The sequence below is a fragment of the Elgaria multicarinata genome, chromosome 5 (genome assembly GCF_023053635.1).
Source record: "Elgaria multicarinata webbii isolate HBS135686 ecotype San Diego chromosome 5, rElgMul1.1.pri, whole genome shotgun sequence".
Lineage (NCBI taxonomy): Eukaryota > Metazoa > Chordata > Lepidosauria > Squamata > Anguidae > Elgaria > Elgaria multicarinata.
This window is the reverse complement of record NC_086175.1, coordinates 99,125,277-99,150,713: the sequence shown is the minus strand read 5'-3', so window position 1 is coordinate 99,150,713 and position 25,437 is coordinate 99,125,277. Positions and strand designations below refer to the sequence as shown.

At 41.2% G+C, this 25,437-nt stretch overlaps 1 protein-coding gene across 1 annotated transcript in view; it reads left to right on the top strand.

Moving 5' to 3' along the window:
• Positions 1–3,760: 3,760 nt before the first annotated feature.
• NFKBIZ (NFKB inhibitor zeta) overlaps positions 3,761–25,437 on the top strand; it is a 38,580-nt gene continuing 16,903 nt past the window's right edge. The window contains exon 1 of the mRNA XM_063126865.1: positions 3,761–3,821. The gene's annotated coding sequence lies outside the window, so the exon portion shown is untranslated. The remainder of the gene's footprint in view (positions 3,822–25,437) is intronic.

Here is a 25,437-nt window from a genome sequence, read left to right as displayed (position 1 = left end):
GAGCCTTACTTCCAGGTAAACATAACACAAGAAGCTTCCATTGACTGAGTCACATCTATCCCAGTAATGTCTATTCTGATTGGCAGTAGCTCTTCAAGGTTTCACACAGAGGATTTCCCCAGACCAGCTACTTGAGATCCTTTCAACTGGAGTTGCAATAGACCAAACCTGAGACCTTCTATATATTAAGCCTGTGCTCTAGCACTGAGCTATGGATGTATCCCTAACATTTTAGCTGCACAGAACAGGAGGCGGTGACTTGAACTCGAAGACCAACTGCTACAGTGCAAACAAGAATCCAGAAACTATAGGATGCCATGTAAAACTTGCTATCATTAGACATTCTGGATCACTGTTTCTCCATGATGAGAACTAAGTGGGAAGGTGATAAGCCAAATGTTCACCGCTCCGACAGTTAACTGTTCTAATGAATGTGTAGACTCACTCTAACATAATTGGATGAGACAAAGAGAAAATGCATCATCTTTGAAAACCAGAAAATGTAGAGGTGGTAGGTATCAAGTGATAGCCAACTCTCTCTCTCTCTGTTAATACAATAATCCAGAACTTCCCCCCACCCTCCATATACTTAGATTCTTATTTAGGAAGTCTGATCACATGCAGAGACCTTCCGCTATGGGGCGGTATAGAAATAATAATAACAATAATAATTTCCTTGGAAATAAGTCCCACTGCATTTGAGGCTTACTCCCAAGGAAGTGACCACAGAATTGTAGCCAAGATCTCCCCAGCCCCCTCATCATCACTGAACACTTAAATCATATGCAGAGCTAAGCACCCCTAAGCCCACTGATTTCAATTTACTTAGGCATGCTGAACCCTGCAGAGTATCCAGCTGTAAAATAATGCAGGTTTTCTACTGCTTGGAAGAAGCATCTTAAAGCAATTAAGGCCAATTCATGTTCTGCTCATCAAGGTGCTCCAGCAATATAATTATATAACATCTCTTGAGAGAACAGGAAGGCTTCACCCACTCAGCATTTCCTGGCTTCAGGGAAGGTTTCGAAATGAGAACCTTTGAGAAGGGGCGGCAATCTTGTGCATCTTTCCACTTACTCAGACGGGAGAGGGTAGAGGTTCACACACGTTTGCTTCATGCCCACAGAATCTGCTGTAGGTGGCACTGAGGCGAGAGGCGGAGGGAAGTTCCACAATGAATTCATGAATCTGCCTCTAGCAGATGGCATTGGCACTTATTCTGCAAAAGCACGCTCAGGAGAAGTGTGTGAGGCAGTAAATGCATCGGCCCTTAATATCCTGCCTGCTTTTTTTGCAAGTTGGTATGGTAAGTCCCGATGTACACAGCTGTGAACATACAACTGCGTAGATATTCCTGGATGCCATGGATATATTATTCTTTCTGCTTTTAAAATAGTGTTGCTGGAAATCTTCGTACTTTGACTCTACCAGGGCTGCTTCAGTGTAAATTGTTTGAGGAAATCAGTCACTGCGTTCGGTTTAAGGATGCTGAGATGCCAGCCTTTCCTCATCCCTTACCACTACATAAACCCACCTTGAAGCAATGCATGGATAGAGCAAGATATAAATATATTAAATTAATGAACTAACAGCATTTATTTCCTGTTGCCTAGGATGTTCATGAGACCGTTTCATTTAATCAAATCCACTGCCCCAGATCATGCACTCGTGAATAATTCTGCATCTTGCCAAAGGTACGTAGCTGCTGATGGAAATGTAGACAGACTGGGCCACCCTGGAGCACAGCACCCTACTTGGCAACTGCTCTAGAATCTAGCAAATTAAGTTTGAGATGAGTCAGATCCCCAAAGCCATGCAGGTGTTTTAAAAAGGTGAAACTTTTAAGAAAGGGCTCATGTTCTTGCTGTTTACCTTTTACTGGTGATGTGCATTATTTACAATAGCCTGGATGCAACTAGTGAGCAATGCAGTATTGGCATTAGAGGGGACTGCCACTCCTCCTCTTCCCCGGATGCACACCTCAAGCAATGGAGGAGAAGGGCTGGACCTGGGTCTTGCGGTACAAAAGCTGGGCCTATCCTGTTTGTCCTCCTGCAGTGCCAGTAACTTGATGAAACACTGGACTTTCCCATTCATTATCTCTCAGGAAACTGTCAGCACCACAACACAAGTTCTGTCAGCTTCTGTGCAAGGCTTGCAGGTGCTATCCGTCCAGAAAGGAAAGCCCAGTAGCCCAACAGGTGAATTGCATACATGTGACCAGGAAAGCAGCCATCATTGTAAAGGTAGGGATGGGAATGGACAAGGGGGCAGCCATATTGTAAGGATTCTTCATATCTGCATAGCCACACCACACAGAACTGGCATCTGTCTCTTTCCGTCTCTGTGTATGATATTCATGTATGCTTCTGTTGCTGGTTTTTGTTTTTATTTTGGTGCTATTTTGAATTTTATATGCGTTCTGCATTTAAAAAAATATTTTGTAGTTTTAAGTTGTTTTCTGTACATCATAGAGAACTTGGCAGTAATGGGCAGCATAATAATGCTGTTCATTATTATTTTTTTGAAACAGTTGCCATGGAGAAAATTATCCCAACTCTATTTTGTGTCAGGCTAAGGGTGCAATCTTATGCAAGCTTAGACAGAAAAAAAAGCCCCAAAACTCCCAGCAGGCCCCAGTCAGCCATGCTGGCTAGGGGTTGCTGGGAGTTGGAGGGTTTTTTTTCTTGTCTAAACATGCATAAGATTTCACCCTAAAGATATTTTTTTCTAATCCTGCCACTGCCAAGGGTGGATTTTGCTACTACTTTTTCTGCAAATATGCAAGCTAGAATGTTGGCAAACTCGCTTAGAACAAAGCAAGTTTGCAGCTTTTCCAAAGCTTACTCTGAACGAAACGACCCTCCCGATCCTGTTTTCACACACTTGTCCAGAAACCTTTAGCTCCCCGAGGTAAGCAATCTTATCCAAAACTGGAAAGTTTTCATAAAGAATGAGATCCTTTGTGCAGATCTCTTAGCAAGCGCTCGTTTTAAGAGCTCTTGATGAAAAACGTCTATTTGCAGTAGGAAGAGGGGGGAAAGAGAGAGAAAAGAACAGTGGAGGCTGGTGGCTCCGATTTCGGTGGGACGTTGAATCCATTCAGAACTTTAAAGGAGCTATCCAAGATGCTGGATCTGGTTGGGGTTCAGCACCTTGGGTGGCCCGTTCAGAGTACTGGCTGGTTCTGAAAGAAGGCCAGGACGGATTCATTGCCCCAACGAAATCGGACCCACCAGCCACCACTGGAAAAGTAATCGGCGCTGAAGTCTAGATTAGGAGGCTCAGAATCCTCTCCTTCGCCGTGAAACCAGTCCGGGTTTTCCAGCCAGTCGACGGGGCGGGGAACGTCCCGGCGAGAGGCTCAGCCAGCATGGGAATTTCCACAGTGCCGAAAAAGTCCAAGTTGCAACTCTCGTCCCTCCGCCAACTTCCTCCCTCTCGCATGTCACAACATCCCCCCCCCCTCCGCCACTTTTAACCATTGCAAAACTGAAAAGACAGCTCACCTCTGAATCACTGCAATAATAATTTAAAAAGCATCCCCCCCCCCAAAGACGTAGTAGAGCTGATGTGTGAAACTTTCGCTTTGGGCTAGAAGAGCAGTTGTGCCGGCTCTTAAGGCGGGGGGGGGGGGGGAAGGGTGGTTTTCCCGCTGCTTCGCCTTATATGATTTAAAACCTCGGAGGATTTTTTGAGGGGGAGTTGGTTTTATTTTGTCATATATACGGATCCACAAACTTGCTGAGGACCATTCAGCTGAGGAAGCTATTGGCTCATTTCCTCAAATCTAGCTTGAGCTTCACTCCTGAGATATGAAGGTATAGCTTTATATATATGTATATATTCCCCTTCTCATTCTTTTCGAGTACTGAACAGTGGCTGGGATTTATTCTTCCTACACAATCCCTTAAAAACACACAGAGATGGATGCTATTGGTGCGTGTGTGCACGACAGACAGAATTGTCTATATAGCCTTTAACAGCATGAGCCAAGTTTCACTGGTTGAATTTTTGCCTATTATGCGGAGTTCGGGGGTGGGGGGCGTTTTAGTTTTGGAAACGATTTAGTGTTGTAACAATTCTCGAGTTCTTTTTGGTGTGGGAAATCTGAGCTGAGGTGTATGAAAGGGCTGTTATCTAGCGATTGAAACACAAAGTTACATGGAAGTGGCTGAGATCAAGTAACATGTTCTGTGTGGCTGCGTGGACAGGTGCATATGCTGGCCCTGATACAACTGAAATTAGTTTTGCTTCATTTCCAGTGAAAACAATTAGACATGTTAGTCATGGTTGACAAGCCTAATTGATCTGAAAAGAATGTAAGTGCAAATCATGTAATTGGATCAGGATTGCTAAGTAGTAATGGGGAAAGAATAAGATGGTTGAAAGGAAGAAGTATATCATGGGCAAAGCAAGGGATTAAATTCTGGTTATTACTGAACTATTTCTGGTTTAGAGCAACAAGGACAAAGAGCCCTGTGGGCTCTTAAATGATCAAATTTATTATGGCACAAGCTTTCATATACCTTATCAGATACATAAAGTGTTATCCTAAGTTTTCAGGTAAACATGGTTGAGGGGTGGGTAGTGGGGTAGAAATGTAAGCAATATGAGGGGAAAGAGAGGCTAACATAAATTACACAACAGCTTAAATGTATGTAAAATAATTACAGTGATGATTCAAGCAGTGCCAATAATACACAAACATCCATACAGTAGTTTCTGCTTTCAGGGGATCTTTTTTTGTATGAACCTGTCTGCATCATGGAATACCTGTCTGTTGTAAATAATTCTGGGGGATTCTGTTCTGCTAGGCCTGGTTACACCATCATCCTCTGCATGCACCCCAGAATGGGGGGTGGAGTTGGTCATCACTGCCTACTGGGCAGTCTGTACTGGTAGTGTTGCTGGATGGAGTGGCTCATTTCCACCTCAACTGAGCAGTTTGCTGGAGGTGGTGGGAGCAGTCAGTACTCTTCTCCTGGGTTCAGGCCAAACTACATCTAGGCAGCTGCTTTGTGCTTGACTTCAGTTATCCCAGAGGAAAATACTTAACTGGGCTTTTCTTTTTCACTCAAATTTATTTTACTTTAGCAGAAAGTACTTAAGCACTGTTGTATTATTGAGACTAATTATCGTTTACCTGATCCTAAAATTTAAACTAAACATTTTCATTGGATTTGGGGAAGTTCAAAGCAAAACAAAACAATTTTACTATAGCCTAATTGTATACTATACCAGACTATACCAAAAATATATACCAGATTTTTTCAAACTGGTGCGCTCCAGATGTTTTGGACGCAAATCCCAGAATTTCTGATTTTTGGCCTGACTGGATGATGAGAACTGAAGTCTACAACATCGAAGGGCACCAGGTTGGTGAAGACTGATTATTTTTATACCATCCAATAGTTGAAGCTCTCAGTGTGGTTCACAACAATTAAAACCACAAAATACAATGCAATAAAATACAATATACAAGTTTAAAACTATGATATAAAAATAACCAAACAGAAGCTCTCTCACTCTCTCTGTGGTGCAATGCTATGTATGTTTAGACAGAAAAAAGTCCTACAATTCCCAGCATGCCCCAGCCAGCCATACATAGGATTGTGTTGTTAAGTTCTTTTCTGTTGGGTGATGCTAAGAGTTCAGTTTTAAGTAATCAATATTTTATTACTTTTATCTTCCTCAAACATCTTTGGCACATGTATTATTATTATTATTATTATTATTATTTATATAGCACCATCAATGTACATGGTGCTGTACAGAGTAAAACAGTAAATAGCAAGACCCTGCCGCATAGGCTTACATTCTAATAAAATCATAATAAAACAATAAGGAGGGGAAGAGAATGCAAACAGGCACAGGGTAGGGTAAACAGGCACTGGGTAGGGTAAAACTAACAGTATAAAGTCAGAACAAAATCAGGTTTTAAAAGCTTTAGGAAAAAGAAAAGTTTTTAGCTGAGCTTTAAAAGCTGAAGTTGAACTTGTAGTTCTCAAATGTTCTGGAAGAGCGTTCCAGGCATAAGGGGCAGCAGAAGAAAATGGACGAAGCCGAGCAAGGGAAGTAGAGACCCTTGGGCAGGCGAGAAACATGGCATCAGAGGAGCGAAGAGCAACAACAACAACAAAAATACAGGGGGGAAAAGTGCAGAAAAGGGCAACTAAAATGATTAAGGGGCTGGAACATCTCCCCTATGAGGGAAGGTTACATCAACTGGGATTGTTTAGCTTGGAAAAAAGGAGGCCAAGGGGAGACATGATAGAGGTGTACTAAATTATTCATAGTATGGAGAATGTGGATAGGGAAACTTTTTTCACCCTCAAAATACTAGAACCAGGGGTCATCCCATGAAGCTGATTGGTGGGAGATCCAGGACAAATAAAAGGAAGTACTTCTTCATACAGTGAATAGTTAAATTATGGATCTCACTACCACAAGATGTAGTGATGGCCACCCATTTGGGTGGCTTTAAAAGGGGGTTGAATAAATTCCTGGAGGAGAAGGCTATCAATGGCTACTAGCCCTGATGGTTGTGTGCTACCTCCAGTATTCAAGGCAGTAAGCCTGTGTGCACCAGTTGCTGGGGAAGATGGGTGGGAGGGTGCTGTTGCACCATGTCCTGTTTTGTTGGTCCATGGCCGATGGCTGGTTGGCCACTGTGTGAATAGAGTGCTGGACTAGATGGACCCTTGGTCTGATCCAGCATGGCACTTCTTAAGTTCTAACAAGTTGAACTGGAAAAATTAATACTGAAGAATTATAGCATAATTATATGCTATATCCCAAATTATTTTCAAATACATTCTCTGTCTTGTACTCTGATTTCTATGATTCTCTGATTTCTATGAGTCTCTGTCTTGTATTATGTTTAAGATGAGTCACTTTTCTCCATTTATACTTTAAATGTTTTTAATTTTCGTGAACCGCCCAGAGAGCTCCGGCTATTGGGCGGTATAGAAATGTAATTAATAGTAAATAAATAAATAATTTTTCTCTGCAGTAGTGGCCAGCTAAATGCCTCTGGGAAGCTAAAACACTAGCTTGAGACAGCAGTGTTCCTGTGTGATATCACCCCTGGCGACATTTAGTTATTCAGAGTGGGGAGGTGTTATGTGTGGTTGTATGATACAGATAGAAAGGGTGTGAGAGAGTTATGTGCGGTTGTATGAGCCACTGAGTGTATTATGTGTGGTCGCAAGAGCCCTTGAGAATTGAGTTATCTACTCTACATGTAGATTATATTTCCTGCTTTCTGATCGTATCAAAGTTGTACACTGTATTGTATTGTAATATTTGAGTGTGGGCGTAGTATAGAGAGGCTGAACTGCATAGAGCGCTGGGCACAGGAGACATCTGCTATGGGTTTTCACTCAGCAAGTGAAACAAAAACTGGCTTGTATCCAGTGTTAGTCCTACATACAGCAGACCCATTGAAATGCATGGGACTTAAGTTAGACTAACATTGGATACAACCCAATACAAACAGCTCATCTTCATTTGGAAAGCTGGTGATCCTGACCTGCATGGCCAGCAAGGTGTTAACATTTGTTCTTTTAATCCATGTGAAGATTTACAACATCAATACCTGTTCAGGAAATGATGTATACATGAGTGATTTGTGATCAGACCTTTGCCTCAGATTTATTTATATGAAAGCAATAAATCTTTTGTACAAATAATGTGTCAGAGTTATAAATTGGGCTATAAATGCAATAAAAATAAGGCATTCAGAGGTTGAATAAACAGAGGAGGCTTCTGAAAATATCCCTATTCTTGGCTGCCATTTTGTCTAGGGCTAGTCCTGTCCGTGAATGTGATTGCTGGGTGACAGCAAAATTATAACGACAATAACAGTCAGCTTTTATTTATTTATTTATTTATTTATTTATTAAAACATTTGTATCCCACCCCATTATAACTGGGATCTCAGGGCAGAGTACAGCTTTTGCACTTTTAAAAGAGTTAGCAAAATAAAGTGATACTAGTTCACTAAGCCTGCCTGATCACTGTCTGAGCTTGGATGACCTGGCAATCCTAGGGCAGGGGTGGAAAACTTGTGTCCTTTCCAGTGTTGCTTGGCCACAACTCCCATCAGTCCTAGCCAGGATAGCAAATGGAGAGCGATGTTTGGAGTTCCAGTCCAACAACTTCTGGAGGGAGGCATGTTCCCCATTGTTGTCTCATGGTATGCATGCCTTTTGGAGGAGCTTGTTGCCAAAGAAGTCCTGATTAGCCACCAAGGAGCCTCAGGGCTCCCTGGGAAATTGTTTGAAAGCCACGTCTTTAAACTTTAAAGTGATCTCTGCATGGGCAGATATTGTTACATGCCCCCAATTCTCCAAGCAGTGAGGATATCCAGGGTTGCAGCAGCTGCCCTATGTTTGATTTCCCTTGGAATGAGGTCTCTGGAGGCTTCCTGGTAGTTTGTAGTATTTGTGTTTATTTACAAATATACCAGTGGAGCTAAAATAGCAAGGTAGAGGGGAGAGAAGAGAAATAGTGAGGATATAGCTTGAAGGGGGGTTGTGGAGAGAGCAAAGGGGAAAGGTCTGTGCAGATGGAAGAAGATTGAGCGGCACCAGAAAGTAATTCTTTCCTTCTCTTCCTGCTAATCAGTAGTAGGTTCAGGAACAGGAAGGAGAACATGGTTCCCTAATGTTTTTCAGATTTGTTTGAAATTAAAAATATTTTATTTTGAAAAGGCAGGGAATTGGCAGCTTTGGTTGCACCCTTGGAAATCCCCATGGGTGCCATCTTGGGGACTCATATTATACCAGTCCTACTCAGTTGCAATGGCTTCCAATTTCTGAGGCCAATTCGAGATGTTGGGTTTTACCTATAAAACCCTAAATGGCTTAGGGCCAGGATATCTGAAAGACTAGCTTTTCCCATATGACGCTCCCCATAGTTTATAATCTTCATCTGAGGCTGTGCCCCCGTCTTGACAGCGGCGCTTTGGCACTGCGAGGCGCCTTGCTCCCACACTTGCGTTCCCTTCCGGCATCTGCATGGGAAGAACGCAAGTGAAAACTTTCCCGCTCTGTAAAAGTTTTTTTAAAAAAAAGAGGGGGGAGGAGAGGAATGAGGCAGCCAGAGGAGTACGTGAGGAGGACTGTGTGGCCGAAAAGTGGTCTGTTCTTATTTTCATAAAAATAAAATAAAAGTATCCCACCCAGTCCTATAACATCCCACTTTCTGAGTAGTATTCCCCCCAGACCACCTGAAAAAGAAAGAGAACAAAATAAACAGGTAAATGAAGTTTTTTTAAAAACAACAATACAAAACCTCCCCCCGTTTCTTTTCCGAAGACAATGTCTAATCTTTAAACAAATTAAGAGATCTAGGTCTCATGTCTCACTGCATAGCAGAGCCAGGGTGCTTCCAGATTAGGTTTATGGCATCATCACCCTAAGCCTTTATAGTGCGCTTGTGATTGCTCATTCACAGAAGTTTGCAGGTCTTTTATACAACATCATCATCCTCTCCCGTACTTTGCAATCATTATTGTGGGTTTTGCTAGGCTAAGGAAAGTCTGGTAAATTCTGAATGGCATTCCATGTATTGGCATAATTCTGCTATTGGGCAGAATTATTGAGCTATTGAGCTTCGGCTATTGGGCGGTATAAAAATGTAATAAATAAATAAATAAATAAATAAATAAATACGATGCCATCTAGTGGGTGTATAATGAAACAGATAGAACAGCAGAAAAAGAAACCCCCCAGAAAAAAAAGCATGTGTAAAGGAGTTGATCTTAATCCTCTAAAGAGATTGGGAAACAGAAACCCTGGTAAAGGTGTAGAATAAAAACCTCATGTTGAAATGCCTCCTCTCTCACTCACAGAATTTTATGAGGAGTCTAGATATCATCACTTCCCATCCTTAAACATCCTATGTTTTCCCACCACTTCTTCCATGGAAAAAAGATTGAATTGCTGCACAATGCATTCTGACTGATAGCGCTAGGAATACTCCATATGGAAGCACCTGCCACTGGTTTTAGTGGCTGCCTCCCCATCTTTGCTTCTCTGCTTTTAACAGTAGCCTTACACATAGAAATTGAAGGAGTGAAGCTTTTCTGGCATGGAGATAAGATGTGAGAGAAACCATGCCACTTAAATGAGTCTGTTTGCATGTCACAGCAGTTAACTACTGTGTTATTTAGCTCCTAAACAAGTCATTGGTCCAGGTTCGCATGTCACACTGACAACCTCCAATTAGGTCAGTTGAAGGTTGTTTATAGTAACTAGAAGAGGCTCATAGGCGGCATGTATACCTGCAAATTATGAGTTTATAACCCATGATTTGCCACCGTGATGTGAGAACTGTGTCAATGTTTGTCAATGCAATGCTAAGCATGCTTACTCTCAAGCAAATCCCACTGAATTCAATGGGACTTGCACCTTAGTATGTATTGTCACCCAACCTCTCTGAATGAGCATCCAGTGCCCTTGGAAGAGGTCACTGGATGCCCAAGAGATGTCCTCTTCCATGCAGTGTAAATGCTGAGAGGCAAAGTGATTCTGTCCTCAAGCCTAGACACATCTTCCAGTACAGAAGCTGGCACTGAAAACGTTCCAAGACCAAGCCACTGGTCAAATTAAGCAATGCTTCCAAGTTCAAACATACCCTTACATGTTCATTCAGCTCTCTGTGACTCCTGTGCAAAGTCACAGCCAGCTTTTTGGTAGCATGATGTTTATGGAAAGAGATCACATAGCTGAAAGCCATCTAAGCAATTCCATTTGCTTCCCAGACATGACAGGAATCACGTGGATATTGATTGGGTTACTTATCAGTCACTCATTTGATTCTGCCATTTTTCTTCTTCCCATAAAGTAACCTGATCTTTGCATGAATCTATTTAGATTGTTAGAAGAGTTTTGGATGTCTGTACAGGTGGACTGAGGCAGATATAGGTTTGCACATGCGTTACATGGTTTGTTGCATCAACTTTATAACTCTCATGATGCCAATGATCTCATCTTTAGTTTTGGTCCTGGTCATACCACTATTCCTATTTTTCTAAATGTAACTATATCTGCCACTGATACCAGTAGCACCCAGATGAAGATATCTCTGCTAGGTTAAGCTATGTGCTGCTTCCAGCATTTGACTGACCCATGCATGGCAGCCTCTCTCTATTTCCAAGAATATACTTTAATACTCATAGTTATCTCACAACACATACCTACAGAATTAGTCACACCTACAAGATACAATCAATTCTTATCAATTCTACTCACTACAATGCATATTCCACTATAGAAGCTCCTTGAAGGAGATATTCTGAAGAGCTCCTAGAGCACCTTGTCCATACCTGTTACTAGGTCCTTCCCCTGGAAACCATCCTTAAACCAGAGCCTGCCTTGTCCTTTAGAAATGTCACACACGCAATATATGGTGCCTTGTAAAATCAAGGGGGTGGGGGAAGAACCACCATTTGTATCTTCATATGTTAAAGTTACACACAGATAGAATAGTTTGTTACAGCAAAAAAACAAAGACACATTGGGCCACCTTATGTGGCATAAGGTTTCATTGCTCAAGTCCACAAAAGCTTGTGACCCAACAAATGTTAGTCTTTTAAAGGCACAATAAGGACTGCCAGACACTTTTTGAAAACAAGAGAGAAATGAAATCTCCAAAAGTGCCAGATTTTGTTTTCAGTAATTTAATTTCTTGGTTTTGCATTACATACAGTGCCTTACCTTCTTTGCTTTTCTCTGACTGACACTTTTGGCATTTGGTTTCTGGCAATCTCACTATCCAATGGGTGCTGACTAATTTCTAGAACAGCCAAATGTTGTAGTCTTTAAAAGAAAAAAACCTTCCTCAACACCAAATCTGTCAATGTTACCTTTATCATGATTCGGCATTGAGGCCATTCTCCAGTGGTAAGGGTATAGTAGCTGCTTTTGTGTAAATTAGCTTGGACTTGAGAGTATTATGCTAGCTTGAAAAAAAAGAATGCTGACATCAATGGTAAATTGATTTGGCACAGCAAATATTAATGCAGATAATGCAATGTTTGCAAATTGTAAAGTGTCTACTTTGAGAATGTTCTTGTGACCCACTTCCTGTATAGTGTCAATAAAAGATTCATATCAGGTGATTTATTTAGCTCATATTCTGTTTATTCATTTGAATCTGTGTATTGAGGAGAAGAAAAGCAGCACATGCTGTTCAAAGGAACAGGTTGAACAAAGTTCTTTAATCCTTGTTTTGTGCAGTCCTATGCACAGTTACTTGTAAGTTAGGGCTAACATAGATATGGTGTTTGTTATGTGAGTTCCTTACCATCTCCAAGCATTGATTAAGAAGTTCTACAGACTTCTGGAGGCTGCTTTCTTGGACAATGGGAATTTCCTTTGACATGGAAATAGCAACTTCCCAGACAAGATTTTTCTTGGGATCCTGCCTGAGAAAAAGAGTAGCTGAGCTCTTTTTCAAGTTCAACTCACTTTTGCTTTCATAAGAAATTAAAGCAAAACTTTCTGAAAATACATTACAGTGAATTTAGCAGGCATAGTTGCAATTATATTCTTTCGAGTTTCACTTTGTCTGTATAGATGTATCTATTTCTTTATCAGAACAGATGGTGTATCCAATGGTGGCTTTCTGTAAGTGGAAAGCACTTTCACTAGCACAAGGCTGGGCACTTGGTTGTTGCCAATCTGCACTGTCCACTGCAGCTACTAAGGTCGGGGAAACCTTCTGGAACAGTATGGGATATTCCGCAGTAGGGAGAGGGATTAGTGGAAGTAGGATGCCCCATTTTACACAAACCTAAACATTATCCTTTTGTGCAAAGCCATGATGAGATACAACCAGCAGAGCCAAACTACACGTTACGCTAATCACATAACATGTAGTTGAAGGTTAGTTTTTTCTTTACCTAGTATAAGGCCTTCATTGGCAATAGAGTTTTTTTTTTTTTGAACTCTTCCCACCCACCTCCATCCCTGCAGGATGGATTTAAGGGGAAAAAGCTGAAGGGAGATTTAACCTCCCCTCCTAGTGCCGGTGGTCCCAATGTGATTGGGGCTGTCCCCCTTCACAAAAGTGAAGGGGGAAAAAACTAATTCCTTCAGCTACACCTAGACCATCACTAGATACAAGTGCTTCTTACTCTTGGCATGGACTGCATAGCTGTTCTACTTCCATAGGATTCTGATGCACATTATTGTGCACAATATGATAGCCCTTGTTCATTATGTCTGATTTGTTCATATGTATTAATTTTTAAGTTAAGAGTAGTTCTTACAAACAAGACTGATCAGAAGATGTTATATGCTTTTGTCAAGCCACAGTTAATATCTGGTCACATTTGCTAAAATCTGCATGTAGTTATATGATAAAAAATCTATTGATTTAGATATTAATAACCAGTTCTGTCCTCCAAGAAGCTCAGTCAGACGCAACCATGTCCCCTTTGTCCTCATAACAATGTAGGTTGGGCTATGAGATATAGACTGGCCCATGATCATCAAGGGAACTTCATGGATGAACAGGGTTTTGAGCCCAGATATCTCTGGTCAAAGCCCTGTTACTCTATCTGCTACACCACATTAGCTCAATGTGTGGTTTTAATTTATTCCTAGTTGGAAAAGTAGTATATAGAGCTGGACCAATGATAATCAAAAACCCTGACTAAAGGGACCTCCACCCCACAAGCAACCCAAGCAATAGCATTCAAATAATTGCAGGTCACCCTGTGTAGGGATATTGTGCAGTCCCTTTAAATAATACTATCTAATATTTATTGACCACTTTTGCTAGAGTATTTCATACATATTATTTCAGTTTACAACTGGCTAGTATTATTATCCCATAGTACAGATGGAAGTGAGGAAATGACTGAGGCAGAGAAACTGAGCCTTGCCTAAAGGCCGCTGACTGAGTACATGATGAGATTTAATTGGGAACTTCCAGCTCATGTTCATAACCGCTACATTCCCATTCCTCTGCATGACTCAGCAGGGCTATCGACAAGCTACAGTACAAATGGAAAGTTCACACTAAGCAGCTATATGCTGGTGGTGATGGAGACGCTCCTAGGACAATACCCTATGATTATATGGACAAACTGACCCCAGTGATTTCCAAATGAAGTCTCTGCTTGAGCTGATATCTAAAAGGAGACTTAAGTGATAAAACACACACATAGACTTTAACACCAAAGTAACAATTGTTGGCTTTTATTGTTAGTTTTATTGCTACTTTATTGAGTTTATGTTTTATCGTTTTTAATATTTTAACTGTTTCTGTGTATTTTATTGTTGTAAGCTGCCTTGGTGGCATAATAGGTAGCCAATAAATGAATAAGTGCAATTAAATAAAACTGCTAGATACAAGTCCAATTTAGAACTACCTGGTTTGGGCTAGTTGTGGCACTTTGGGAAAGGCACCAAAAATCGTAAAGTTTTTTTAAAATTTAGATTTATTTATTTATTTATTCTGGATATTTGGTGGTATAGAAATGCAATGAATAAATAAATAAATAAAATTTAGATGGTAGTTCGGTTCTCTGGTAATTCTATCTTATCAGAGATCTAATGAAATACTCCTTGGCAATTATTTTGATAAGTTCACTTGAAATCACTTGGAGATTTGTCTCCACTTTTCAATCTAGGGTTAAGTCAGCTACTCTGAATTGCCCAATCATGTAATCTTTCCCACTCATTTCAGATGTTAAGAGCCTGATTAGAAAAGCAAAATCAACAGTGACTTGAAAGCTTTGATAATGACAAGGACCAATGACTGAAGAGGAAATATGGTTTGTCCATAGAGGGGAAAATACAACATAGGGCATGTCTACACCTAGGGAGGGAGCGGGGAGGATCTCGCGATATGCTGATTGTGAGATCCTCCCCCTGGGTTCACACGCTTCATCCAGGGAAGAAGCAGGATGTCACGCCCGCCATTTTTTTTTAAAAGGCAGGAGCTGGAACGCACTTGTGCTCCAGCAAAAATTTAAGTAAAAAAAAGAAGCCCTTACCACTCCCCACCCACCCCTGATGTCCCTGGATTCCCCCCATCCCAGCTCCTTTCCTCTGCTGATCCCCGCTACTCACGGGGAGGGAAGAAGCTGGGGTGGGTGCCCACACCACCCGTGGCCCATGGGATCGTCCCGGGACTGTGGGAAAAGCTGGGAAAAATGTGTCTGCAGATATTGTGGGGAAATGGAGGGTTCATCCCTATCTGCTCCCAGGATACCTTGTGCATCATGTGGACGCACAGGGACGATCCTCGGGATAAAGACTGGTGTAAACATGCCCATAGTTTCTCATGTCCTTCAGCTGAAACAGATTTAGAGCTCCATCACACCAGGGGGAAACATGCTCTCTACCGTCGCTTCTCCGCCCGTGTTTTCGTTGGTCATTTACCTCCTTTCTCAAAAGAGGAAGTACACAATGAGCACGAGGCCTATTCAGTCCGCTGTTCTAATCACACTGGTTGTCTTGCACACAGCAGGAGAGAGCAGAGATTCCGTGTTTAAAAATACATCTGACTTAACAAAGGGGTTTTTTTGTCACAAAAGGAAGGCCAGAAGGGGTGGAAGGCGTGCGGGAGGTAGACGATGTCATATGAGGGACCTGAGAAAACTCTGTGAGTGCCCAGTAACGAGCGTGCAATAAGATGGAGCTCTTAGGGATCATTTACACCAAGCAGCCCCGAGATCTTAATGATATAGGGTGGGGTATAAATGTTTTAAATAAATAAGCAGGATATTTCACTGTGAAAGCTGTATATAAATGGCAGGAGCCACACTACTGCTTTATAGCGGTATTGAAGTGCACTTATAACTGTTGGAGCCCATTGACACATACCATATACCACTTTCATAGCGTTATATCCTGCTTGGTGTAGATGTGTCCTGGGCCCCAACAGGTGTCAGTGCACTTCAGTACCACTATAAAGCAGTAGTGTAGATCCTGCCGTGCATTTCAATGCCACTGTAAAGAAGTAGTGTGTCTCCTGCCTTTTATATACTGCTTTCATACCACTTTCATAGTGGAATATCTTGCTTGGTGTAGATGAGCTATTAGTTCACCCATTCCCAAGGTTTCTTAGGGTTAAAATGTTGAAAGAGAGGGCACTCGTAGTCATACTCATGAACAATTGTGTAACATGGGGATTATAATATTGGTCATTGCCTTGTGTCCATATCTATGCACTTTGGTTGAACTGCTAGTTTTTCCTCCTAAACCTTCTCCTCACCTCTCATTCTCCCTTACTGTCAACGATGTCACGCTTACTCCGGTCAAGGAAGCTCGTAGTCTTGGCTTTATATTTGACTCCTCGCTCTCCTTTACTCCTCACATCGAGGCAGTAGCTAAATCCTGTCGTTTCTTCCTGTATAATATTGCCAGGATTCGACCATTTTTGTCTGTCTCTTCTGCCAAGACTCTCGTTCACGCACTGGTTATCTCTCGGTTGGACTACTGCAACCTTCTTCTCTCTGGCCTTCCTTCGTCTCACATCAGTCCGCTGGTCTCTGTCCACCACTCTGCCGCTAAGATCATCTTCTTGGCCCGCCGCTCTGACCATGTCACTCCACTTCTGAAATCTCTTCATTGGCTTCCAATTCACTCCAGAATCCAATATAAACTTCTCCTACTGACCTTCAAAGCTCTTCACTGCCTAGCTCCTGCCTATCTCTCCTCTCTCATCTCACACTATCGCCCCGCTCGGGCTCTCCGCTCCTCCGATGCCATGCTTCTCGCCTGCCCAAGGACCTCCACTTCCCTTACTCGGCTTCGTCCTTTTTCTTCTGCTGCCCCTTACGCCTGGAACGCTCTTCCAGAACACTTGAGAACTACAAACTCAATCACTGCTTTTAAGACTCAGCTCAAAACTTTTCTTTTCCCCATAGCCTTCAAATATTGAGTTTGTTCTGACTTTACACTGTTGGTTTTGCCCTACCCTGTGCCTGTTTACACTTCCCTGTGCCTGTTTGCATTCTCCTTCCCTCTTTATTGTTTACTACAACTTATTAGATTGTAAGCCTATGCGGCAGGGTCTTGCTATTTACTGTGTTATCTGTACAGCACCATGTACATTGATGGTGCTATATAAATAAATAATAATAATAATAATAGTGTATGTCTGGCTTCCATTTTTTTCTGATTTGCACTTTTCCTGTTACGATGCTATTCTGAAGTATAAGTACACCAACAGTAATAATTATATTGGGCTCCAAGTTAAAAACTTTTAAATCCTCTTAGCTTTCCCATGGAAATCAGTGAAATTAAAAGTGCCTCCCTTTGGCTTGATTATTCCCTGTAAATTTGCATGACTAAATCACCAATAGTATTCTATTAAATTGGTGTTATTTGTCAACATGAGAAGAGACCACTGTAGGGTTTACTTCTGCAAAGCTATCATTTCAAAACCTGAAATAAATTCCATAGATTGGAATAACAAAAGACATACTTTAGCATAAGTACTATCATTGTGGTCTAAGGTAGGGTGACCATATTTGGGAAACCAAAAAAGAGGACACCTAGTGTGTGTGTGTGGGGAAGCAGCTTTCTGAGTCCTGCAGAAAGTATGTTATTCCCCCGCCACCTTAAAGAACCCGATTGGAGTGGAGTGTTGGAGTCTTGAATTAGGACTGGTTTTTGTGATTTCCATATTTTTGTACAAGCCTGCAAAACCTGGAAGAAACTGAAGACTCAGCATCAGTCAATCAGCTTAAAGGTCAAGTTTGCAGGTGGACTTTATTGAATTATTGAGATGATGCAAAAGTCTAATTGTCTTGCCATTGCCAATTAGTGGTTTCATCATTTGTTCAGGGAAGTGTATATAAAGAGAGTTTTGGAACTTTGTAACCAGATTAAAATATTCTCTCTCTGCTGCTGTGAGCCCTGCTGTAATGTGTATGACCAAGTGGGTGAGTATGTTGGTGTAAATTTGTATTGCCATAAACTGTGTTATTTTCTATCAGTAAAATACTTTATTTTTGTACCAAACAAAACAGACTCTGTCTTGAAGTTAATTTGGTCTTTGCTGACTTTCATAGTTAAGAACCGCTGCTACTCTGCTAATTCACTGGTATAGTGAAGAAAAGAATTTAAAATTATAATACCCCTCAAGAGGTTATGGGCCCAGTAACCCAGTCTGGACATAATTCTAGTTCTTAACAGAGAAACAATAGGACCTGATAAGACAGAGAGCCGTGCGTTGACTAATTGCCCTGGAGCGTTGCTTTTTCTAAAGAACGTTGGGATTTAGACAAAGGAAGAGGCTTTTTCGTAAAGCTTTTTGTCTTGCAAAGTCACACGGTGTCTGATAGAAGGCTATTTTTGAATTTGAGGAAATGAGGTCTTATATTATTCTGTCTAGCTTACCACCGTCTTGGGACATGTTAGTGACTACCCTAGAGGGAGTGACCGTCCGTGATTTAACCCTGAATTATGTGTGCAGGAAATTATTGGAAGAACAACAGAAAAGACATTCCAAGAGAGAAGCCGTGAGCTCAAACGGCAAGGCAGACTCATTTCAACAATGGTCTGGTTCTGAAGAGGTTAAGACCGAAACTGTGAAAAAGGAAGAGACTGAATCTGCTTATTCAGTTTCTAAAAAGCACAAGCCGCAAAAAACAATTGTTTGCTAGAGATGTAGTAAAATTGGACATACGAAAATTGACTATAGAGTGAGATTACAACCTGAGAAAGTTTCTAAGCATCGCTGGAAACATGCTTCTTGTTCAAAGAAGTCAGCACAGCTCGTTACAGCCAGAGTGAGCAAGATTTCGAAAGAAGAAAGAAACAGAAGCTCAGCTATCTGGCTGATAGACTCAGCTTGTAATTCCATTATTTCTACTAGAAAGGAAAGCTTCCTAGACTTCAGAGTCACGTCTAACAGATTTATTTTCCTTGCTGACGGCTCAAAGCAAGAAGTGAAGAGAGAAGGCATTTACCATATTCCTGTCCTTAACGAAAGCTTTGCTAATGCTATTTTTGTTCCCAACTTAAGTCATTCTCTTTTAGGTGTGTCAAACCTAATAGAAAAAAAGTTCTCTGTCTCCTTTGAGGAGGGGAAATGTTTTATTTCCAGGCATGGAGAACTGAAGGAGACTGCCAGTTTAAAAAACGGTTTGTTTTTCCTAGACAAGAGCCAAGATAGAGAAGAAGATATTTCTTCAAGTTCTATGACTTACAAAAACATTTCTCCCCATGACAATTGCCTACATTTATTTCATAGGAGATTTGGACATCCTTGTTTTAGATCTCTGGGCAAAACTCTCAAGATTGCTGAAGATGTGAGAGTAAAAAATTGCCAGAATTACCTTGACTGTTCCGTTTGTAAGTTGGCAAAATCACGTGTAACCAATATTCCACGTGTAAGAGACTAGAGACATAAGGACATTCTTAGTCTAATACATTTAGATCTGACTAGTCCTTTCCCAGAGAGTTATGGGAAAGCTAAATATGCCCTAGTCATTTTAGATGACAAAACACGTTATTCATAAGTATATTTATTAAAGCAAAAGTCTCAATGTCTAGCCAAAGTAAAAGAATAAATTAAAAAGATAGAGAGATCTTTGCAAAGGCAAATACAGAACTTCTGTTCGGATCAGGAGAGCGAGTTTAGAAGTCTAGAGTTTGCTGATTTTTGCAGAAAGCATAGGATTTCTCATAAGTTTACAGATCCCATGGTGTCTTAGCAAGCTAAGAATGTAGAGCGGCGGATTAGCGTGCTGAAAACGAAAATAGAATGCTTAATGAAAGATGCCAAAGCAGAACCCAAGCTTTGGAGTGAAGCTTTTATGGCTGCAAACTATCTGTGCAACAGAACGTAGTCTTCAGCCATTAACAATATTCCTTTTTTCTTAATTTTTAGCAAAAATCCTAGTTTAAAACACATCAGAATCTAAAGATCCTATGCAATTGTGAATATTCCTTTAGCTCAAAGAAGACAGCTAAGACCCAAGAGAGTCAAAATGATGTTTGTTAGTTATGAAAATAGTAGTTGGAAGTTTTTGCACAAAAGAAGAAGAATTGTTGTCTCAAAATCTGCTTCCTTTGCTGAGCAGAATTAAGAATCAGTACATGATAATCCGTCAGTTTTACTAGATTTAGATTCTTCTAGCAGGCAAACGCCTGTAGCAACTCAGACCGAGCCAGAAGACAGAGAGCAAGAAGAGCAGAAGCAAGAAGAAGAAGTGCAAATCCCCCGCAAGTCTCAAAGACAAAACAAAGGCGTGCCTCCCCATAGGCTTAGAATACATGCTTATAATATGAGCTGTGAGCCTAATTCTTAGTCTTCGAGTCAACGAAGTTTTTAGAGAAGAAGTTTTTGCCTCTGAGACAGAAGTCTTTAACTTGCCACTGAAGAGAAGTTTTTAACAGCAAGTCGCTTGTAAACAGAGTTTCTTAGAAACTAGTCGCCAAAGAATTTAGTCAAGATAGAGAAGGACTTTAACGTCATTTTCTCTACTGTGAAATCATATGCTTTACTCTTTGTGCTTATTCTATGTAATAAAACAAATTCAGCCTAGAGTGTCTAAAAGAATCTTAAGGTATCTCGAACCTTAGAGCACTAGAGAAATTTTTCTGCAGAAGTCAAATGAGAATTTTTGTGCTATTTTGATTCAAATTGACATTAGCTGTGCAAATGATAGAAAAGCAACGTTAGAATATTGAAGTTTAGAAGTAAGCCAAAATCATAGAAGTTCCAAGAAACAAGAGTTGTGTAGCGAATTACAAAAAGGCTAAGTATAGTGCTAGTGAGTAATAAAGTTACTTGACTGATCCAGCAATAAAGGACTTTAAAGTCCCAGTAATGAAGCCAGTGACTATTAAAGTTTAAAACACATAGTCTACTGTGAGTCCCAGAATAATTTAGCAGACGTCTTTACAAAACTGTTAAGAGCCATCAAACATTAAGAGATTTGTGAAACGTTAAGTTTCAAGCAGAGCTAAAAATGTGATTAACTGTACAAATGGAGGAGGGAAAAGGATTTCATTCTGCACCACCACCATCCACTCCAATTGGGGCCTTTTCTATAATGTCCACGAATGACCCACTTTCACCTTTAAGACCTCAATTGGAGCTCGGGGTGGGGGAATGACGTGCCTCAAGAAAGCATGTCATTCCCTCCTGCCATGCTAATGGCAAGATCTCTATGCTTTTACAAAATTTATGTACTATTATCTCATTATCAATTATCAAAGTTATTACATCCCAGACGCCCCAGCTTCACTTCCGTTCCCATCTGCTTCTTCCAAACTTGCACCATTACACAAACCCAAACTCTTCAGCAACTCCTTGCCCTGCTAATGGCAGCCTTAAAGAGGAAGGTGTGTCATTCCAGGACATTATTGAAAATTATAGAAAATCCCCCCTGACACCATGGAAAGAACAAAAACCAGGACAAATCCGGGGAAATCCTGACAGTTGGTCACCCTATCTAAGGGGGAATCCACACGTCGTACTGAGGCCGCTTCCATGCGGCCCGAGTGCACCCCGAAAACGATCGTGTAGCTTGCCTGTAAAAGAGACGAGGAAGAGGCGTCCTTGCCGGCGTCACCCACCCCCCTCCTCGCCGGTCAGCGAGGAGAGCTCGGCGGAAGAAGGCAGGGTGGAGAGCGGAAGAAGCTCTCCACCCCGCCTTCTTCTGCCGAGCTCTCCGAGCCAGGCGGCGAGGAGGGAGGTGGGTGACGCCGGCAAGGACGCCTCTTCCTCGTCTCTTTTACAGGCAAGCTACACAATCGTTTTCGGGGTGCACTGGGGCCGCATGGAAGCGGCCTCAGTACGACGTGTGGATTCCCCCTAAGAGCCATTTAGTCCTGTCCTATTGTCAATTTCAACATCTTTGAATCTGTATCATCTGTATCATCTGTACGCCGATGATACACAACTATATCTGTCATCTCCGGAACTTTCTCCTGATGTTCACGATCGTATCTCGGCATGTCTTTCAGATATCTCAGCTTGGCTGCTTCATCGTCGCTTGAAGCTTAACATGGCAAAGACTGAATTCCTTGTTTTTCCTCCTAAACCTTCTCCTCATCTCTCATTCTCTCTTACTGTCAATGATGTTACGCTTACTCCGGTCAAGGAAGCTCGTAGCCTTGGCTTTATCTTCGACTCCTCGCTCTCCTTTATTCCTCATATTGAGGCAGTAGCTAAATCTTGTCATTTTTTCCTGTATAATATTGCCAGGATTCGATCATTTTTGTCTGTCTCTTCTGCCAAGACGCTTGTTCATGCACTGGTTATTTCACGGTTGGACTACTGCAACCTTCTTCTCTCTGGCCTTCCTTCTTTTCACATCAGCCCGTTGGTTTCTGTTCACCACTCTGCCGCAAAGATCATCTTCTTAGCTCGCCGCTCCGACCATGTTACTCCGCTTCTGAAATCTCTTCATTGGCTTCCAATTCACTTCAGAATCCAATATAAACTTCTCCTGTTAACCTTCAAAGCTTTTCACGGTCTAGCTCCTTCCTATCTCTCCTCTCTCATCTCACACTATTGCCCCGCTCGTGCTCTTCGCTCCTCTGATGCCATGTTTCTCGCCTGCCCAAGGGCCTCTACTTCCCTTGCTCGGCTTCGTCCATTTTCGTCTGCTGCCCCTTACGCCTGGAACGCTCTTCCAGAACATTTGAGAACTACAAGTTCAACCACAGCTTTTAAAGCTCAACTAAAAACTTTTCTTTTTCCTAAAGTTTTTAAAACTTGATGTTGTGCAGACTTCTACTGTTACTTTCTACTGTTAGTTTTTCCCTACCCTGTGCCTGCTTACCCTTCCCTGTACCTGTTTGCATTCTCTTCCCCTCCTTATTGTTTTACTATGATTTTATTAGATTGTAAGCCTATGCGGCAGGGTCTTGCTATTTACTGTTTTACTCTGTACAGCACCATGTACATTGATGGTGCTATATAAATAAATAAATAATAATAATAATAATAATAATAATAATAATAACAGTGCTCCAAAAGTCATGAAGATAGCTTACAAATCGCAATACAAATTAGTTTAGGGTGTGATGGTTTACAGTTTTCTCACACTTGAACCACCAAATTTTGTAGATTTAAAAAAAATAAATATATAATCCAATGGGATTAATAACAGGAAAAATATTTATTTTATATATTAAACTATGTGAACAGATAATATGGGTTGCATCCAATGTTTTTCTAACTTAAGTCCCATTCCTTTGGATGTGTCTACTCTAAATAGGACTAACACTGAATATAACTCTGTTTAATTCTTACTGCTGCTACTATTACTACTACTATTTGTTCAGAGCAGCCTGTTACAAAGCATAGGGAAAGGAGGGGATGCTTCATTCTCTAAATTAATGGCATTTTAAATATCAATGTGTATGCTTATATTTTAGGGGGAGTTGGTCTCTTAATTGCTGAGGTGTCTGTATAAGAGGATGCCAAATTGCTAAAAACTTTTGTACTCCACCCCCACCACTGCAAATAAAAGACTGTCAGGTAGGATGGATATTGGCTGTGGAAAATAACACCAAAAAGGAACATTTTGGCTCAATGCCCTTGAATTTTGAAGTAAAGAGAATGCAATCTATTAGTCTTTAACAGGGAATGTTCAGAACTACAGGGTGGGAAAGCACTCTCCTGCAATCTTCTAATCTTTATTCAGTGGCACTTGAGAGCACTACTTCTGTTTTGTAATTCTGGCCCCAAATGTCCAAACCACACAGAATTACTGTGGATAATCACAGGAAGACTAGCCCAAGGTATTCCCCCAACTGGTTAGGTTTAGCTGTGCAGATCTTCTTTTTCAATACGAACAGCTGTAAATTTGAGCTGGTTACTAAATGTGACTGTGGGATATTTTAAATTATCATCTTGTACCTTAATTTAGGAAGGACCATTTTCCTTGTACTCTTTACCCCAGAGATGGGGAACCTCAAATCGGCAGCCAAATCTGTCCTTCCTGGCATCCCAGTCTAGTCCTCTAGCATTCCCCAGAGGTCAGTGCCCTCTTCCCTTTCCCCCCCAAATACTGATCATTTGGCTGTTTCTTGGCTTTTGTGCAGTCCCTCCTCCCATTCCAAAAGGCTGAAATGTTTCTTCTAAGGCAGAGGGCTCATCTACACCAAGCAGGATATTCCACTATGAAAGTGGTATATAAAAGGCAGGAGCCACACCAAACAGCATATAGCAGTATGAAAGTGGTATATGGTCTGTGTCAATGGGCCCCAACAGTCGTCAGCACACTTCAATACCGCTATAAAGCAGTAGTGTGGCTCCTGCCTTTTATATACCACTTTCATAGTGGAATATCCTGCTTGGTGTAGATGAGCCCTTAGTTACTGGAAATAAGAGATTTAAGTGAAAATATGCTGTATTTTTACCCCCTCCCTGTTTTGCCCCCATTGCCTTTGTCCCCACCCTCCACTGGAGTGTGGTCCCCAGTAGCATATCCAAAATTAAGATTTCCCCTCTGACTGAAAGGTTTCCCACACCTACTTTTACCCCCTTTGAATCACTTCTCAGGTGGAGGAGACTGATAGATGAAGTGGTGCACAAGGACTTAACTTTCTTGGAGGCTCCTCTGACCCAGTAAACATTGCTAGTACAGAGCTCTCCATGACTGCAACACATTGGAATGCACACAAGGGAATTACTTCTTGGAATACATTGCCCATGTAGAAAAAAAAAAGAATCCCTGCAGTGGGAAAGCAATTATGTCAGGAGGAAGGATTCTATTCTTGTTTGTTTCCCATTTCCAGAGTGGTAACCAACCATGTTAGTCTGTTGCAGCAAAAACAACAGAGACTTGTGGCATCTTAAGAACTAGCAAATTTATTATGGAATAACAGAAAAAAATTGTTAGTTTTTAAGTTGCCACAAGACTTTTTACTATCTTTCCCTGGTAATAATTTAGATGTTCACAGGCAGAGGGCCTTTTTTTTTTTTTAATGTGAGGTCTCTTTTCTAACAAGTAATCCCCAGTGTGCATTCTGATGTGGTTTGGTGACTTGGAAGACTATGGCACATATCTTTCCTAAAAGACTGACTCAGTTCTCATCTTCATCCTAAGCAGTTTCAAAAAAAATCCAGAGTAGAAGAGATTTTTGCAACTGACATGTATCTAGCTGGATTACCACTTACCAATAAAATTCCTACCCCCACTACATAAGCTCTATATCTTTTAACAGCTGCTTGATTGAAAATCAGTAAATAGATGCACACACACCCATCACTATACATGCATGATGATGTTTCATCTGCTGATATTGCTTAATTTTTAAAATGAGAGATCAGTATTCAAGGCTTCTTGGAAATCATACTATTTGACCTAGAAATCCTTCCTTCAAATTGCTCACATGTGTGTAAAAGGAACGTATCTTCTTTGGAAACTAGTGCAAATCCCATACCATCACGGGAGCTAGTAGTCTTGAGAATGATAGAATAAAAATATGTTTGCCTGTT